The following is an 18,345-nucleotide window of genomic DNA, read 5'->3' as shown; positions in this document are numbered from 1 at the left end:
AGATCATGGAACAGGTCATCCTGAGTGCATTAACACAGCACTTAGAGGATGGCCAAGGGATCAGGCTCAGCCAACATGGATTTAGGAAGGGCAGGTCCTGCCTGACCAACCTGATCTCCTTCTACGAGCAGGTGACCCGTCTAGTGGATGTGGGGAGGCCTGTGGATGTAGTCTACCTGGACTTCAGCAAGGCCTTGAACACCGTCCCCCATAGCAAACTCCTGGCCAAGCTGTCAGCCCAAGGCTTGGACAGCAGCACTCTGAGCTGGGTTAGGAACTGGCTGTATGTCCGAGCCCAGAGAGTGGTGGTGAATGGTGTCACATCCAGCTGGCGGCCAGTCAGTAGTGGAGTCCCCCAGGGATCAGTGCTGGGCCCCATCCTCTTTAACATCTTTATTGATGATCTGGATGAGGGCATTGAGTCCATCATCAGTAAATTTGCGGATGACACCAAGCTGGGGACAGGAGTTGATCTGCTAGAGGGTAGAGAGGCTTTGCAGAGAGACCTCGACAGGCTGGACAGATGGGCAGAGTCCAATGGCATGAGATTTAACACATCCAAGTGCCGGGTTCTGCACATTGGCCACAACAACCCCATGCAGTGCTACAGGCTGGGGTCAGAGTGGCTGGAGAGCAGCCAGGCAGAGAGGGACCTGGGGGTGCTGGTTGATGGTAAGATGAACATGAGCCTGCAGTGTGCCCAGGTGGCCAGGAGGGCCAATGGCATCCTGGCCTGCATTAAGAACTGTGTGGCCAGCAGGAGCAGGGAGGTCATTCTGCCCCTGTACACTGCACTGGTTAGGCCACACCTCGAGTACTGTGTCCAGTTCTGGGCCCCTCAGTTTAGGAAGGACGTTGACTTGCTGGAACGAGTCCAGAGAAGGGCAACGAAGTTAGTGAGGGTCTTGGAACACAAGCCCTATGAGGAGAGGCTGAGGGAGCTGGGGCTGCTTATCCTGGAGGAGAGGAGACTCAGGGGTGACCTCATTACTCTCTACAACTACCTGAAGGGGGGTTGTAAACAGGCAGAGGTTGGTCTCTTCTCCCAGGCAGCCAGCACCAGAACAAGAGGACACAGTCTCAGGCTGCGCCAGGGGAAGTTCAGGCGGGAGGTCAGGAGGAAGTTTTACACAGAGGGAGTGATTGCCCATTGGAATGGACTGCCCGGGGAGGTGGTAGAGTCGCCGTCACTGGAGGTGTTCAGGAGGAGACTTGACAGGGTGCTTGGTTACATGGGTTAGTTGATTAGGTGGTGTTGGGTGATAGGTTGGACGCGATGATCTTGAAGGTCTCTTCCAACCTGGTTTATTCTATTCTATTCTAGAGCCTGACATGGTGGTAGGCCATAAATGCAGAATCAGCTAGCAGTATAGCAAAACAGTGCTGTGCCTGCAGCATGTAACTAAAACAAGACACTGGTAGCTATAAACATGGACAGTTATCTTGGGACAACAGGACATGCACCTGCATCAACAACCTCGTTGTGTTATTAGTAGTTGGACCAATAATCTGTAATAGTGCAATGTGTGGTCACTCATAGGGAACCAATGGAGCTATGCCAACAGAGCACTCCGAGTTTATATAAGTCGTAGCAGTTGCCTTGCTACGCACTTCTTCTTCTGCCTTTCCTATCTCCTGTTTCTTCTACACTTTACAGTGCTATACTTGCACTACAGGCCTACTCCATAGGCCTGCACCTCAGGCCTGCACCATCGGCCTGCAACACTGGAACAGTAAAGGAACAATACTCGATCACATTGGTCAGCCATATTGATTCCCAATCTCCGTCATCCTACACAATGTGACTGAAAGTTTTATGAACAAAGGACAGGTCTAAACTAATTTCACTGGTGGATTGGTAGAGTACTGCCTTAAGTTTTGATTCCTGCAGAGATTTCGGGCAGTTTTGCACTTTTTCCTCCTTTCGCAGCTTGCGGCTTCTGGGCTTCCTGCCAGACTGACCTTGGACTGATAACCGTGAGGCCTGCAAAAAACCTACTAACATTTTTGCTCTAATTATAACTGCTTTCAATTAACAACTGCTCTTTTTTTCTCTTTCTAACACTCTCTGGGGGAAAAGGGGAGAGAAGGGGGTAGAGGGGGGGAGCCCTCCTCCTGGTCGGGGAGGGGAATCTCATTCCTGTGTTACTTTAATCATATTTCTGTGTATATATTGTAAATACTGTAAATTGTGTAAATATATATATATATAACCTGCAGCCCCGCATGTAAATACAGCACATTCCTTTGTTCATCCGGCTGTGATTTTCTTGAATTTTCTTTTTTTTCCATTCACTGTGATAGCATCCATGGAAATATCTATGGATCTGTCACGAGCCCATTGGCATGTTGCATCTCTGCCTTGATGTCCTGACAAATCATGAGCCCACCGAGCTAAGAATATCTCACCTCGGTGTTTCCAGTCGAGATCAAGATTAGAGTCCATGTCTACTTGAGAAACTCTTGCAGCTAGATCTGCCTGATGGTTGTGTTGCTGTTCCTCAGTAGCTTAGCTCTTAGGAATGTGAGCATCGATGTGTCTCACTTTCACTGGAATTCTCTCAATTTGATCAGCAATGTCCTGCCACAGGTTGGCTGCCCAAATGGGTTTTCCTTTTCTCTGCCAATCATTCTTCTTCCAGTTCTTTAGCCAACCCCATAGAGCATTGGCTACCATCCATGAGTCGGTGTAGAGATAAAGCTTTAGCTATCTCTCACGTTCAGCTACGTCGAGAGCTAGCTGGACAGCTTTTACCTCTGCGAACTGACTGGATTCTCCTTCTCCATCCTTCGCCTCTGCAACTCAGCGTGTTGGACTCCACACTGCAGACTTCCACCTTCGCTTATTTCTGACAAGACGACAGGAACCGTCTGTGAACAAGGCATATTTCTTCTCATCATCAGAAAGGTCATTGTAAGGAGTTGCTTCCTCAGCACGAGTTACTTTCTCCTCCGAAGGTTTAGCAGAGTTGGTACCTTCAGGCCAACTTGAGATCACCTCCACTAGACCAGGTCTTTTGAGATTTCCCATTCGAGCTCTCTGTGTTATCAGAGCCATCCACTAAGACCATGTTGAGTCTGTGGCATGATGTGGTGTGGATCCTTTGCCTTTGAACATCCAATTCAAAACTGGTAATCTGGGAGCTAAGAGAAGTGGTGATTCAGTTCCAATCACTTCAGAAGATGCTTTTACTCCTTCATAGGCAGCTAAAATTTCCTTCTCTGTTGGAGTATAATTAGCCTCTGAACCTCTGTAACCTCGACTCCAGAAACCAAGAGGTCGTCCATGTGTCTCACCTGGAGCTTTTTGCCACAAGTACCAGGTTGGACCATTGTCACTTGCAGCCGTGTACAAAATGTTCTTAATGTCTGGACCATCTCGGACAGGTCCCAGACCCATTGCTTGAACTACCTCTTGCTTTATCTGGTCAAAGGCTGCTTGTTGTTCAGGTCCCCAGTGGAAATTGTTTCTCTTTCAAGTCACATCATACAGAGGTTTCACAATCTGACTGTATCCAGGAATGTGCAGTCTCCAAAATCCACTATCCCAATGAAACGTAGGGTCTCTTGCTTGTTTGTGGGATTTGCCATGGTAGAGACTCTATTTACCACATCCACTGGAATGTGTCGGCATCCATCCTGCCACCGCACTCCCAGAAACTGAATCTCTGTTGTAGGTCCTTTCACCTTGTCTCGTTTGATGGCAAAACCTGCATTCAGAAGAATGTCAATGATTTTGTTACCTTCCTCAAAGACTTCCTCAGCAGTTTTACCCCAGACGATGATATCATCGATGAACTGGATGTGTTCTGGAGCACCGCCTTTCTCCAGAGCATCGTGGATCACTGCATGACAGATGCTTGAGCTGTGGATCCAGCCCATTGGCAGTCTGTTGAAAGTGTACTGGAGTCCTCTCCAGGTGAAAGCAAGCTGAGGCCTGCATTCCTCTGCTATGGGAATAGAGAAAAATGCATTAGCAATGTCTATGGTAGCATACCATTTGGCCTCTTTGGATTCCAGCTCATACTGAAGTTCCATCATGTCTGGTGCTGCTGCACTCATAGGTGGTGTTACTTCATTCAGGGCTCAGTAGTCTACCATCAGATGCCAGTCTCCATTCTGCTTCCGCACAGGCCACACTGGACTGTTGAAAGGTGAATGAGTTTTCCTGACGACTTTCTGACTCTCCAACTGACGAATCAGATTCTGGATGGGCAACAAAGAGTCACGGTTGGTTCTGTATTGTCTGTGACACGCCGTCTGAGAAGCAACCGGCAATAGAATGTCCTGTATCTTGTGTTGCCCCACAACTGCAGATTCACCAGAAAGCTCAGGCCTAACAGACAGCTTCAATTTTTGTCCATCAATCTCTGCTCTTGAAAAACAGGTATGGAGCACTGGAGATCGAGGGTGAGGTGATCCTGATGCCGGAGGACACACCATCTGGGGTTCTCCCTGAGGCTAAGCAGCCTAAGTTTAAACAGCCTAAGGCAAAGCAGCCTAAGGTTAAACAGCCTTCCCCTGGCATCAGGATATGCTCCCTCAAAAAAAAGAGGAAGGTAATTGTTATTGGTGATTCCCTGCTGAGGGGAACGGAGGGCCCCATATGTTGGCCAGACCCATCTCATAGGGAACTCTGTTGTCTCCCAGGAGCCCAAGTTAATGATGTTACCAGAAGGCTGCCTAGCCAGGTGCAGCCCTCTCACTACTACCCTTTGCTAGTTATGCAGTTAGGGAATGATGATGTTGCAACCAGAACTCCCAGGGTTGTCAAAGATGACTTCAGGGCCCTGGGAGATCTGGTTGAGGGGTCAGGTGCACAAATAATTTTTTCACCAATACCCTTAGTTGCAGAAGGGAATACCATAAGAAACAGGTCAGCAGCTACAGTTAACAAGTGGCTTAGAGGCTGGTGCAGTCAAAAGAATTTTGGGTTTTTTGATCTTCGTAAACTTTCTACTGCACCAGGCCAGCTGGCAACAGATGGAGTACATCTGTCCCAGAGGAGGGGAAAGGTCACTGTGTATGAGAACGGCCTGTCCCCCAAAGGTAAAAAGATCCTGGGAAGGGAATTGGCAGGTCCCATCGACAGGGCTTTAAACTAGTTTCGAAGGGGGAAGGGGCTGAAACTAGTCCCCTCAGGCAAGAGTCTGGGGGCGACAAGCTAGGGGCGGAGGTGAAATCAGCAGCCCAGCTGCAATGCATGTACACTAATGAACGAAGCATGGGTAACAAAAAAGAGGAGCTGGAAGCCTTGTTGCAGCAGGAAAGTTATGATGTAGTTGCCATCACAGAGAAGTGGTGGGACGACTCACATGACTGGAGCGCTTCAATTGATGGCAACAAGCTTTTCAGGAGAGACAGTCAAGGAAGACGAGGTGGAGGGGTGGCCCTATACATCAGGGAGGCACTAGATGCCATTGAGACGGAGATTAGGAACGATCGGGTTGAGAGCTTGTGGATAAGAATTAGAGGGAAGATCGGCAGGGCAGACTTCCTGGTTGGAGTCTGTTATAGACCACCCAACCAGGAAGACGATGTTGATGAAGCATTCTATAGGCAGCTTGGGGCTGTCTCAAGATCTCCGGACCTTGTTCTCATGGGCGACTTCAACCTGCCTGACATCTGCTGGGATCTCAACACAGCAGAGAGGAGACAGTCTAGGAGATTCTTAGAGTGCATGGAGGACAGCTTCTTATCCCAGGTGCTGCAAGATCCTACCAGGGGCAAGGCTATGCTTGTCCTCCTCTTCACCAACAGGGAAGGGCTGGTGGGTGATGTGGTGGTCGGAGGGTGTTTGGGGGCTGGTGACCACAAGATAATTGAATTTTCGGCTTTTGGTCAAGCTAAGAGGGGTAGCAAGAAGACCTCCACTCTGGACTTCCGGAGGGCAGACTTCAGGTTACTCAAGGAAGTGATTCAGAGGGTTCCTTGGGATAAAGCCCTTAAAAATAAAGGGGGCCAGGAGAGCTGGACCTCCTTCAATGAAGAATTGTTGGAGGCTCAGGGACAGGCTGTGCCAGTGTGCCGGAAGATGTGGGCAGACGGCCAGTCTGGATGCTTAATGAACTTTTAATAGAACTAAGGGAAAAAAAGAGGGTGTATCACCTTTGTAAGAGAGGGGAGGCAACTCACGGAATGTTTTAGGATGTTGCCAAATCATGTAGGAAGAAAATTAGGGAAGCAAAAGCATATTTGGAGCTTAAACTGGCCTCTACTGTGAAGGAAAACAAAAAGTCCTTCTATAAATATATTAATAGCAAGAAGAAGGGAAAGGACAACCTCCACTCCTTGGTTGGCATGGAGGGAAATGTTGTACCAATTTCGACTAGAAAGACAGAACGTCTTCCTGACAGCTGGCCTGCAGAGCTGGCAGAAGGAGCCAGGGAGCTGCACAGTTTCCCTATGTTCCATCAGCAGATATATGGAACTCTCCTCAGCCGCTTGGATCCCCACAAGTCCATGGCACCACATGGGATCCATCCTTGGGTGCTGAGAGAGCTGGCAGATGAGCTGGCCAAGACACTATCCATCATTTTCCAGCAGTCCTGGCTCACTGGAGAGATCCCAGAGGACTGGAAGCTGGCGAACGTGGTGCCCATCCACAAGAAGGGCCTGTTGGATGAGCCAGGGAATTACAGGCCTGTCAGCCTGACCTCAGTGCCAGGCAAGAGCATGGAACAGGTCATCCTGAGTGCAATCACACAGCACTTACAGGATGGCCAAGGGATCAGGCCTAGCCAGCATGGATTTAGGAAGGGCAGGTCCTGCCTGACCAATCTGATCTCCTTCTATGATCAGGTGACCCGCCTGGTGGATGTGGGGAGGCCTGTGGATGTAGTCTACCTGGACCTCAGCAAGGCCTTTCACACCGTCCCCCATAGCAAACTCCTGGCCAAGCTGTCAGCCCATGGCTTGGACGGGAGCACACTGCGATGTGTTAGGAACTGGCTGGATGGCCGAGCCCAGAGAGTGGTGGTGAATGGTGCCACATCCAGCTGGCGGCCAGTCACTAGTGGTGTGCCCCAGTGATCAGTGCTGGGCCCCATCCTCTTTAACATCTTTATTGATGATCTGGATGAGGACATTGAGTCCATCATCAGTAAATTTGCTGACGACACCAAGCTGGGGGCAGGAGTTGATCTGCTGGAGGGTAGAGAGGCTCTGCAGAGGGACCTCGACAGGCTGAACAGATGCGCAGAATCCAACGGCATGAGATTTAACACATCCAAGTGCCGGGTTCTGCACATTGACCACGGCAACCCCATGCAGAGCTACAGGCTGGAGTCAGAGTGGCTGGAGAGCAGCCAGGCAGAGAGGGACCTGGGGGTACTGGTCGATGGTAGGCTGAACATGAGCCTTCAGTGTGCCCAGGCAGCCAAGAGGGCCAATGGTATCCGGGCCTGCATCAGGAACAGTGTGGCCAGCAGGAGCAGGGAGGTCATTCTGCCCCTGTATACTGCACTGGTTAGGCCGCACCTCAAGTACTGTGTCCAGTTCTGGGCCCCTCAGTTTAGGAAGGATGTTGACTTGATGGAAGGAGTCCAGAGAAAGGCAACGAAGTTGGTGAGGGGTTTGGAACACAAGCCCTATGAAGAAAAGAGACTGGAAAAGGGGAAACATTGCCCCCATCTTCTAAAAGGGTAAGAAGGAGGAACCAGGGAACTACAGGCCAGTCAGTCTCACCTCTGTGCCTGGAAAGATCATGGAGCAGATCCTCCTGGAGTCACTACTCGGTCAAAAGAATAGTGAAGAGGTGATTTGGAACAGTCAGCATGGCTTTGCCAAGGGAAATCCTGCCTGACCAACCTGGTTGCCTTCTATGAGCAGGTGACAAAATTAATAGATGAGGGGTGAGCAACTGATGTCATTTACCTGGACCTGAGCAAAGCCTTCGACACTGTCCCGCACCACATCCTGGTCTCCAAACTGGTGACACATGGGTTTGATGGGTGGACCACTAGATGGATAAGGAACTGGCTTGATGGCTGCACCCAAAGAGTGGCTGTCAATGGCTCCATGTCCCAGTGGAGGCCAGTGACAAGCGGAGTCCCTCAGGGATCAGTCCTGGGACCTGTCTTGTTCAACATCTTTGTGGGTGACATGGACAGTGGCATTGAGTGCACCCTCAGCAAGTTTGCTGATGACACCAAGCTGTGTGGTGCAGCAGACACGCTGGAGGGAAGGGAGGCCATCCAGAGGGACCTGGACAGGCTGGAGAGGTGGGCACAAGCCAACCTCATGAAGTTCAATAAGAGCAAGTGCAGGGTCCTGCATCTGGGTCGAGGCAATCCCAGGCACAAATACAGGCTGGGCAGTGACTGGCTGGAAAGTAGCCCTGAGGAGAGAGACTTGGGGGTGCTGGTGGACAAAAAGCTCAACATGAGCTCTCAATGTGCACTTGCAGCCCGCAAAGCCAATCAGATCCTGGGCTGCATCAGGAGAAGTGTGGCCAGCAGGTCGAGGGAGGTGATCCTCCCCCTCTACTCAGCTCTGGTGAGACCCCACCTGGAGTACTGTGTCCAGTTCTGGAGCCCCTATTACAAGAGGGATGTGGAGGTGCTGGAACGTGTCCAGAGAAGGGCCACAAGGATGATCAGAGGGCTGGAGCACCTCTCCTATGAGGACAGACTGAAGGAGTTGAGGCTGTTCAGTCTGCAGAAGAGAAGGCTCCGAGGTGACCTAATTGTGGCCTTCCAGTATCTGAAGGGGGCCTACAGGAAGGCTGTGGAAGGACTTCTCAGGATCTCAGGTAGTGATAGGACTAGGGAGAATGGAATGAAGCTGGAGGTGGGGAGATTCAGGCTAGATGTGAGGAGGAGGTTCTTCACCATGAGAGTGGTGAAACCCTGGAATGGGTTGTCCAGGGAGGTGGTCGAGGCCCCGTCCTTTGGGGTGTTTAAGGGCAGGCTGGATGAGGCTCTGTCCAGCCTGATCTAGTGTGGGGTGTCCCTGCCCATGGCAAGGGGGTTGGAACTAGATGATCCTTGTGGTCCCTTCCAACCCTGAATGAAACTATGAAACTATGAAAGACTGAGGGGGCTGGGATTGCTCAGCCTGGAGAAGAGGAGACTCAGGGGTGACCTTATCACTCTCTACAACTACCTGAAGGGAGGTTGTAGACAGGCGGATGATGGTCTGTTCTCCCAGGCAGCCAGCACCAGAACAAGAGGACACAGTCTCAGGCTGCGCCAGGGGAGGTTGAGGTTGGATGTTAGGAAGAAGTTCTATACAGAAACAGTGATTGCCCTTTGGAATGGGCTACCCAAGGAGGTGGTGGAATCGCGATCGCTGGAGGTTTTCAGGAGGAGACCTGATGGGGTGCTTGGTGCCATGGGTTAGTTGTTTAGGTGGGTTGGATTGGTTGATGGGTTGTACACATTGATCTTGAAGGTCTCTTCTAACCTGGTTTGTTTTATTCTAAATAAAGAAGCTACTCCAAAAGCCCATTTGTAACCTCTAAGGTGTTTGAAACGCCCTTCTCTCAGAAAATCAGTTCCCAAAATACAAGGTGCATCAGGTCCAGTCACAACTGTATGCTTCCTCTATTGTTTACCAGTTAAACTTATATTAACCTCCACCTTACTTAACTCTTGAGATCCACCAGTGACTCCCAGAATAGTTATAGACTCTGATCCCTGATAATTTGATGGTATTATGGTGCACTGAGCTCCTGTGTCGACCAAGGCCCTGTACTTCCGAAATTGTGAAGTGCCAGGCCACTGGATGTACACATCCCAATAGATTCTATTATCTCTGTTATCCCTCTCCTCCCCCTGGCGGGAGGCAGGGCACCCCTAGTTATGGGGAACATGCCCACATGTGCATTGAGCACAGTGTGCAGTGTTAGAACTGGAGCCACTGTTGCAGCTACCTGAGTTGTTCTAGGGAACTGTGGAAGTAACAGCTACCCTTCTGGTATTGCTGCCTCGGGTTCTGCCACTTTGCAGTTCCCTCAGTCTCCTGAAAAGATTAGAACTTGTTTGGCCATCCTATCTGTTCATGTTCTCACCAAACTGATCACGCAGGGTTATCCAAATGGTCCTATGTGATTGCCTTGGTGGTCTGTTTTGGTTTGATCTGTTCTGGAATGACCTCCTTGGAGGACGTCTGTTCCTCACAGATGAAACTTGTATTCATCTGGAGGAAGAATTGAAATTACCTTTTTGTGCCATTTGGGATATGGAATCTTTCAGCTCTTTCATGCAATTCTCAGTTTTTCCAGACAGAGTTTCAATGGCTGAAACTAAAGAAACACGTGTCATGCTATCCTCCAATTGTCTCATTTGATCAGTGAATTGGCCAACCGTAGGAGGAGCTCCACCATAATTTCTTGCCACAATCCTGCTTGCCAGAATATTTGCATAATTAGAAGGAGCAAGTTTGATGGTCTTTTTAGCAAGACCATTTCCTACAGGAATGTCATCAGATTTCAGAGTTTCATGTTCACCATAGAGTATCTCTCTAACAGCAAATTCTCTCAGGTGCTTAATTCCCTCATCTATGGTAGTCCAGGGTTTAGGATTCCATGGGAGATCATCTTGGGAAGGGTGTCTCAGGGCAACTGCAAATAAAAGGCGTACCCACAGATTAACCTTACCAAGAATCTTGCCTAGATGTCCATCTATTCCATTATCCCTCGAGAGATTTCCTAGCTGAGTTGCTGACTTGTCTCCAACTATTAGAGTTGGAGCTCCTGTATCATAACATCTACTAAGCCAAGTTAAAATTGGCTCCTTATCTGCTCTGGAGTAATCTTTGCAGGCATTTCTTATCTCTTCGTGAGGCGAATGACACCCCAAATGGTCATCTTCCCCTCCATCTACCTCATCTTCCTGAACATGTTGTCCCCATAATCCTGCTGTCACTCTCCTAAGGATCTCTCTATGCAGAGAAGCACCCTTAGCTGCTGTCCTAGCTGCATCTCTTTCTGGTGTTGATCTCAATAATTCAGCTAGATCTTTAAAACAAATCTTTTCTTCCTCCTCAGCAGTATCTTTTCTAGTAGAGGGTCCCTCACCAGGATCAGTCTCCTGCTCTCCTCCTCCATTAGCTCCTGGATCATCTTTGGTCTTTCCACTTCTAGTCTTTACAACAGCCACTTTAACTGGAGCTGTGTTTTAATTTACAGCCACCTTGAGAGAAGCTGACAGGTTGTGCAACAAATCAGCTGCCGGGGCAGTGGCTTCCGGTCCCACCGTGCAAGAAGGCGGAAATGACCCTGCCCCATTAATGGCTGAAGAAGAGCGGGAGGAGGAGAAGGAGGAGACGCCATGTTGACAGTTGCTGCCACCCCTGGCAGCTTGCCAGAATCAGCGGCAAAACCGTTCAGAGCAGCTTTTCCGGTTAACATTTTAGCTTTCTTTTTAACTGACACAGATTCTCCACACTCCTCATCACTAGACGTCTCTGAGATTGACCCAGAGCCACGCCTCTTTCTTCTTGATCTAGTCTTAATAACAAAACACGCTCTGGATACCTTCCTCTCCCGACGCAAAGAAAACAGTGAATACACATTAATTGTCACCGAGAGCAAATTACACACATCAGATAAATCACCTTCAGATCCCAGCCATCACTTAAAGTTACCCTTTCTCCTACTGGGATCTTAAACTCTTTTATCTCAATCGGGAGAGTGCTAGAGGTCACATTCCTGTACCTGGCTGGCCAGAAAAATCCATACATCTTCCATACCAGAGTCTGACCCGATACATAAACCACAAATAAATTTTCGGCATCAAATATTTACCCAGGTAATCCAGAATCAAACCCAAACAATATCTGTAGAGCAGAGCCCCAAAAATTGAAAAAAAACAATCGCTCCAATACCACAGCACCTTCATGTTTTGCTAATCCAGCTATAAAGCAATAAATCAATAAAGGAATAAAGAAATAAATCAAGCTAATTATCCGCCGCACGTTGGGAAGCCAAGAAAAAAAATATCGAGGGTACAGGGGAAGGCCTCAGCCTTCTCCCCCCCCTGTAAGTGAAGGGGACAAAAAACTGAAAGAAAACCACAGCCGGATAAGCAAAAGGAAAATGCGCTGTATTTACAAGCGGGGCTGCAGGATATATATATGAACACAATTTACAGTATTTACAATATATACACAGAAATATGCAACAAAGTAACACAGGAACGAAATTCCCTCCTCTACTGAGGAGGGTTCCCCCCCCGTACCCCCCTTTTCTCCCCTTTTTCCCCAAAGAGGGTTAGAAAGAGAGAAAAAGAGCAATTGTTAATTACAGCAGAATATGTTAGTAGAGGCTGTATCTGTCCAAGGTCAGTCTGGCCGAAAGCCCAGAAGCTGCAAGCTGCGAAAGGAGGGGGAAAAAGTGCGAGGATGAGACTAGTCTCAATGGGAATCAAAACTTAAGGCAGTACTCTGCCTATCCACCAATGAAATTAGTTTACACCTGTCCTTTGTTTACAAAACATTCAGCCATAGTAACCTTTCTTAAAGGCATAGCCTTAAACTGTCACACTTCACTTAAGGCGGGGGGGAGAAGGCTGAGGCCTTCCCCTCAACCCTCGACACATCCAACCTAAATCTCCCCTGGCGCAGCCTGAGACTGTGTCCTCTTGTTCTGGTACTGGCTGCCTGGGAGAAGAGACCAACCCCTTCCTGGCTACAACCTCCCTTCAGGTAGTTTTAGAGAGTAATAAGGCCACCCCTGAGTCTTCTCTTCTCCAGGCTAAGCAATCCCTGCCCCCTCAGTCTTTCCTCATAGGGCTTGTGTTCCAAACCCTTCACCAACTTCGTTGCCCTTCTCTGGACACCTTCCAGCAAGTCAACATCCTTTCTCAACTGAGGGGCCCAGAACTGGACACAGTACTCGAGGTATGGCCTAACCAGTGCAGTATACAGGGGCAGAATGACCTCCCTGCTCCTGCTGGCCACACTGTTCCTGATGCAGGCCAAGATGCCATTGGCCTTCTTGGCTGCCTGGGAACACTGCAGCCTACCATCCTACCATCGACCAGTACCCCCAGGTCCCTCTCCACCTAGCTGCTCTCCAGCCACTCTGACCCCAGCCTGTAGCACTGCATGGGGTTGTTGTGGCCAATGGGCAGAACCCGGCACTTGGATGCATTAAATCTCATGCCGTTGGACTCTGCCCATCTGTCCAGCCTGTCGAGGTCCCTCTGCAGAGTCTCTCTACCCTCCAGAAGATCAACTCCTGCCCCCAGCTTGGTGTCGTCAGCAAATTTACTGATGATGGACTCAATGCCCTCATCCAGATCATCAATAAAGATGTTAAAGAGGATGGGGCCCAGCACTGATCACTGGGGCACACCACTAGTGACTGGCTGCCAGCTGGATGTGGCACCATTCACCACCACTCTCTGGGCTCGGCCATCCAGCCAGTTCCTAACACATCGCAGTGTGCTCCCGTCCAAGCCATGGGCTGACAGCTTGGCCAGGAGTTTGCTATGGGGGACAGTGTCAAAGGCCTTGCTGAGGTCCAGGTAGACTACATCCACAGGCCTCCCCACATCCACCAGGTGGGTCACCTGATCATAGAAGGAGATCAGATTGGTCAGGCAGGACCTGCCCTTCCTAAATCCATGCTGGCTAGGCCTGGTCCCTTGGCCATCCTGTAAGTGCTGTGTTATTGCACTCAAGATGACCTCTTCCATAATCTTGCCTGGCACTGAGGTCAGGCGGACGGGGCTATAATTCCCTGGCTCATCCAACAGGCCCTTCTTGTGGATGGGCACAACTTTGGCCAGCTTCCAGTCTTCTGGGACCTCGCCAGTGAGCCAGGACTGCTGGAAAATGATGGATAGTGTCTTGGCCAGCTCATCTGCCAGCTCTCTCAGCACCCAAGGATGGATCCCATGTGGTGCCATGGACTTGTGGGGATCCAAGCTGCTGAGGAGAGTTCCATATATCTGCTGATGGAACACAGGGAAACTGTGCAGCTCCCTGGCTCCTTCTGCCAGCTCTGCAGGCCAGCTGGCAGGAAGGCGTTGTGTCCTTCTAGTAAAAATTGAGGCAAAGAAGTTGTTAAGTATCTTTGCCTTTTCCTCGTCCCCTGATACAACATTTCCCTCCATGCCAACCAAGGAGTGGAGGTTGTCCTTTCCCTTCTTCTTGCTATTAATATATTTATAGAAGGACTTTTTGTTGTCCTTCACAGCAGAGGTCAATTTAAGCTCCAAATGTGCTTTTGCCTCCCTAATTTGCTTCCTACATAATTTGGCAACATCCTTAAAAATTCTGTGGGTTGCTTCACCTTTCTTCCAAAGATAATACACCCTCTTTTTTTCCCTTATTTCTGTTAAATGTTCATTAACCATCCAGGCTGGCCGTCTGCCCCGGCGGCTCATCTTCCGGCACATTGGCACAGCCTGTCCCTGAGCCTTCAACAAGTCTTCCTTGAAGTAGGTCCAGCCCTCCTGGACCCCTTTATTTTTAAGGGCTTTATCCCAAGGAACCCTCTGAATCAGTTCCTTGAGTAACCTGAAGTCTGCCCTCAGGAAGTCCAGAGTGGAGGTCTTCTTGCTACCCCTCTTAGCTTGACCAAATAATGAGAATTCAATTATCTCGTGGTCACTGGACCCTAAACACCCTCCGACCACCACATCACCCACCAGCCCTTCCTTGTTGGTGAAGAGGAGGTCAAGCATAGCCTTGCCCCTGGCAGGCTCTCGCAGCACCTGGGATAAGAAGCTGTCCTCCATGCACTCTAAGAACCTCCTAGACTGTCTCCTCCCTGCTGTGTTGAGATCCCAGCAGATGTCAGGCAGGTTGAAGTCGCCCATGAGAACAAGGTCCGGAGATCTTGAGAAAGCCCCAAGCTGCCTATAGAATGCTTCATCAACATCGTCTTCCTGGTTGGGTGGTCTATAACAGACTCCAACCAGGGTGTCTGCCCTGATGGTCTTCCCTCTAATTCTTACCCACAAGCAATCAACCCAATCGTCCCTAATCTCCGTCTCAATGGCATCTAGTGCCTCCCTGATGTATAGGGCCACCCCTCCACCTCGTCTTCCTTGCCTGTCTCTCCTGAAGAGCCTGTAGCTGTCACTTGCAGCACTCCAGTCATGTGAGTCGTCCCAACAACGTCTCTGTGATGGCAACTACATCATAACTTTCCTGCTGCAGCAAGGCTTCCAGCTCCTCTTGTTTGTTACCCATTGTGACCGGTTGACGTTGTCCCCTTAAGAAAGGGAATATGGTGGACGGAAGTTCGTAAACTAAAGGAAGGATCTAAACTAATTTCATCGGTAGAGTGGGAGGAAGCACCTTCTGAACTGGGAGTGCAGGAGGGTATCCTGGGCATTCCAGCACTTTATCTTCAGTCTTTCTTCCGCTTCTCCTTCGGGCAGCAGCTTGCAGCTCCTGGGCTTTCGGCCAAGGCTTTGGCCTTGAAACTGATAAGGTACCAGGCCTGTATTAACTGCTTTCCAATTAACACAAAACTGCTTCTAACTTTTTTTTTTCTCTTTCTCTCTCTTTCTAACCCGCTCTGGGGAAAAAGGGGAGAGAGGGGGAGAGCGGAGGTGGGGAACCCCCTCAGCAGAAGGGGGAACTCTCATTTCTGTGCTACTCTGTTGTATATCTTTGTATATATTGTAAATATTGTAAATTTGTATGTATTCCCCTGCATATCCTGTATTGCTTTGTAAATATACAGCTCCACTGCTTTGCTAATTCAGCTGTGATTTTTCTTTTCCTTTCCCTTCAATTTTTCCTTCCCTTTACTTTACAGGGGGGAGGGAGGAGGCTTTTTGGCCTTACCCTTCTGTGGTGGGATGGAAGGTAAGGCCGAGAAGCCTCCTCCCTTCCCCCTTTGTAAAGTAAAAGGGAAAAAAATTGAAGGGAAAGGAAAAAAAAACTCGCAAGCTGAATTAGCAAAGCAGTGGAGCTATATTTACAAAGCGATGTAGGGTTTGCAGGGGATTATTTACAAATTTACAATATCTACAATATATACAAAGATATACAACAGAGTAACACAGAAATGAGAGTGCCCCCCTCGGCAGAGAGGGGTCCCCCACCGCCGCTCTCCCCTCTCTTCCCCCCCTTTCCCCAGAATGGGATAGAAAGAGAAAGAGAAGAAAGGAAAAAAAAGTTAGAAGCAGTTTGTGTTAATTGGAAGGGAGTTAGTATACAGGCCTGTTATCTGGTTTTCAAGGCCGAGGCCTTGGCAGAAAGCCCAGCACAGGAAAGCTGTTGCCTGAAGAAGAGGCGGAAGCAAGACTGACTGAGAAGTGCTGGAAATGTCCAGTATAGTCCCAGCTCAGAAGTGCTTCCTCCCACTCATCCAATGAAATTAGTTTAGACTATTCCTTCCGTTTACCAACTTCCGTCCACCATATTCCCTTTCTTAAGGGGGCAACGTCAACCGGCCACAGTCCACCCCTTCTAAACAATTTCATTGGCTGTTCATACTGTCCATCCAATCCAAAACGATATTTACAGTTCGTGAGTAAAGTTCATAGCCCATTCCGGCTATGCTCAGATGTAGATGATTTAAAAGTCCAAGAAAATCAGAAAATGAGAAAAATGGAAAACAGTTCATTTCTTCACCGATGAAGCGAAGAAAAGGGAAACAGGGATTCTCAGGGTCTCTTAGTTGACTCAGGGCTCTCAGGGATCTCAGGGTTCGTGCACCGTAGATTCTTCGTTGATTCTCCCTTTGGACGCGATGTAGCTGTACAGCAGTTTGAAATTAACCTCTTTCAGCTAAAGTTAAATTTCTTTGTGGAATACACTGAATTTCACCATTCTCTTGCATTACCCAATAAGTGTGACCCGGACCTTCAGCTGAAACCACCCCTCGGACAGGTTTAGCCTCTCCTGAGGGTGAAAATACCCAAACAGTTTTACCTAACAGATTCTTTTCTCTAACAACAGGAACTCTATCACCTTCCACTTTCCGTAGCAAATCTGATTGTGCAGGTCCAGCTCGGTTCACTGAACCTCTACTATTTACCAGCCAGGTTGCTTGTGCTAAATGCTTTTCCCAGTTTTTCAAAGATCCACTTCCCATGGCTTTGAGAGTGGTCTTCAACAGACCGTTGTAGCGTTCAATCTTCCCTGAAGCTGGTGCATAGTAGGGAATGTGGAATATCCACTCAATACCGTGCTCTTTTGCCCAGTTCTTTACAAGGTTGTTCTTAAAATGAGTTCCGTTGTCTGACTCGATCCTCTCCGGAGTTCCGTGTCTCCACAGGATCTGTCTCTCCAGACCAAGAATGGTGTTGCGTGCAGTTGCATGTGGAACTGGATAAGTTTCCAACCATCCAGTGTTTGCCTCTACCATAGTAAGCACGTATTGCTTACCAGAACGAGAACGTGGTAGAGTGATGTAGTCAATCTGCCAAGCTTCACCATACTTGTACTGGGACCATCTGTCACCATACCACAAGGGCTTAAGACGTTTTGCCTGCTTAATAGCAGCACAAATGTCACAGTCATGGATGACTTGCGTGATAGCATCCATGGAAATGTCTATGGATCTGTCACGAGCCCATTGGTATGTTGCATCTCTGCCTTGATGTCCTGACGAATCGTGAGCCCACCGAGCTAAGAATATCTCACCTCGGTGTTTCCAGTCGAGATCAAGATTAGAGTCCATGTCTACTTGAGAAACTCTTGCAGCTAGATCTGCCTGATGGTTGTGTTGCTGTTCCTCAGTAGCTTTGCTCTTAGGAATGTGAGCATCGATGTGTCTCACTTTCACTGGAATTCTCTCGATTCGATCAGCAATGTCCTGCCACAGGTTGGCTGCCCAAATGGGTTTTCCTTTCCTCTGCCAACCACTCTTTTTCCAGTTCTTTAGCCAACCCCATAGAGCATTGGCTACCATCCATGAGTCGGTGTAGAGATAAAGCTTTGGCCATCTCTCACGTTCAGCTACGTCGAGAGCTAGCTGGACAGCTTTTACCTCTGCGAACTGACTGGATTCTCCTTCTCCATCTTTCGCCTCTGCAACTCGGCGTGTTGGACTCCACACTGCAGACTTCCACCTTCGCTTGTTTCCAACAAGACGACAGGAACCGTCTGTGAACAAAGCGTATTTCTTTTCATCATCAGAAAGGTCATTGTAAGGAGGAGCTTCCTCAGCACGAGTTACTTTCTCCTCTGGAGGTTTAGCACAGTTGATACCTTCAGGCCAACTTGAGATCACCTCCACTAGACCAGGTCTTTCAAGATTTCCCATTCGAGCTCTCTGTGTTATCAGAGCCATCCACTTAGACCATGTTGAGTCTGTGGCATGATGTGGTGTGCATCCTTTGCCTTTGAACATCCAATTCAAAACTGGTAATCTGGGAGCTAAGAGAAGTTGTGATTCAGTTCCAATCACTTCAGAAGATGCTTTTACTCCTT

The 18,345-nt window shown here is 48.9% G+C and overlaps 1 protein-coding gene across 1 annotated transcript in view; it reads right to left on the bottom strand.

Moving 5' to 3' along the window:
• The window catches only part of MSRA (methionine sulfoxide reductase A), a 687,752-nt gene that overhangs the window by 504,936 nt on the left and 164,471 nt on the right, over positions 1-18,345 (bottom strand). The gene's annotated exons all lie outside the window — the stretch shown is intronic.

This window comes from Melanerpes formicivorus, unplaced genomic scaffold, assembly GCF_026170545.1.
Source record: "Melanerpes formicivorus ecotype bairdi unplaced genomic scaffold, bMelFor1.0.p_v2 SCAF_9, whole genome shotgun sequence".
NCBI classification, from domain to species: domain Eukaryota; kingdom Metazoa; phylum Chordata; class Aves; order Piciformes; family Picidae; genus Melanerpes; species Melanerpes formicivorus.
Note: the sequence above shows the minus strand (reverse complement) of the source record. Positions and strands in the feature narration are given on the sequence as shown.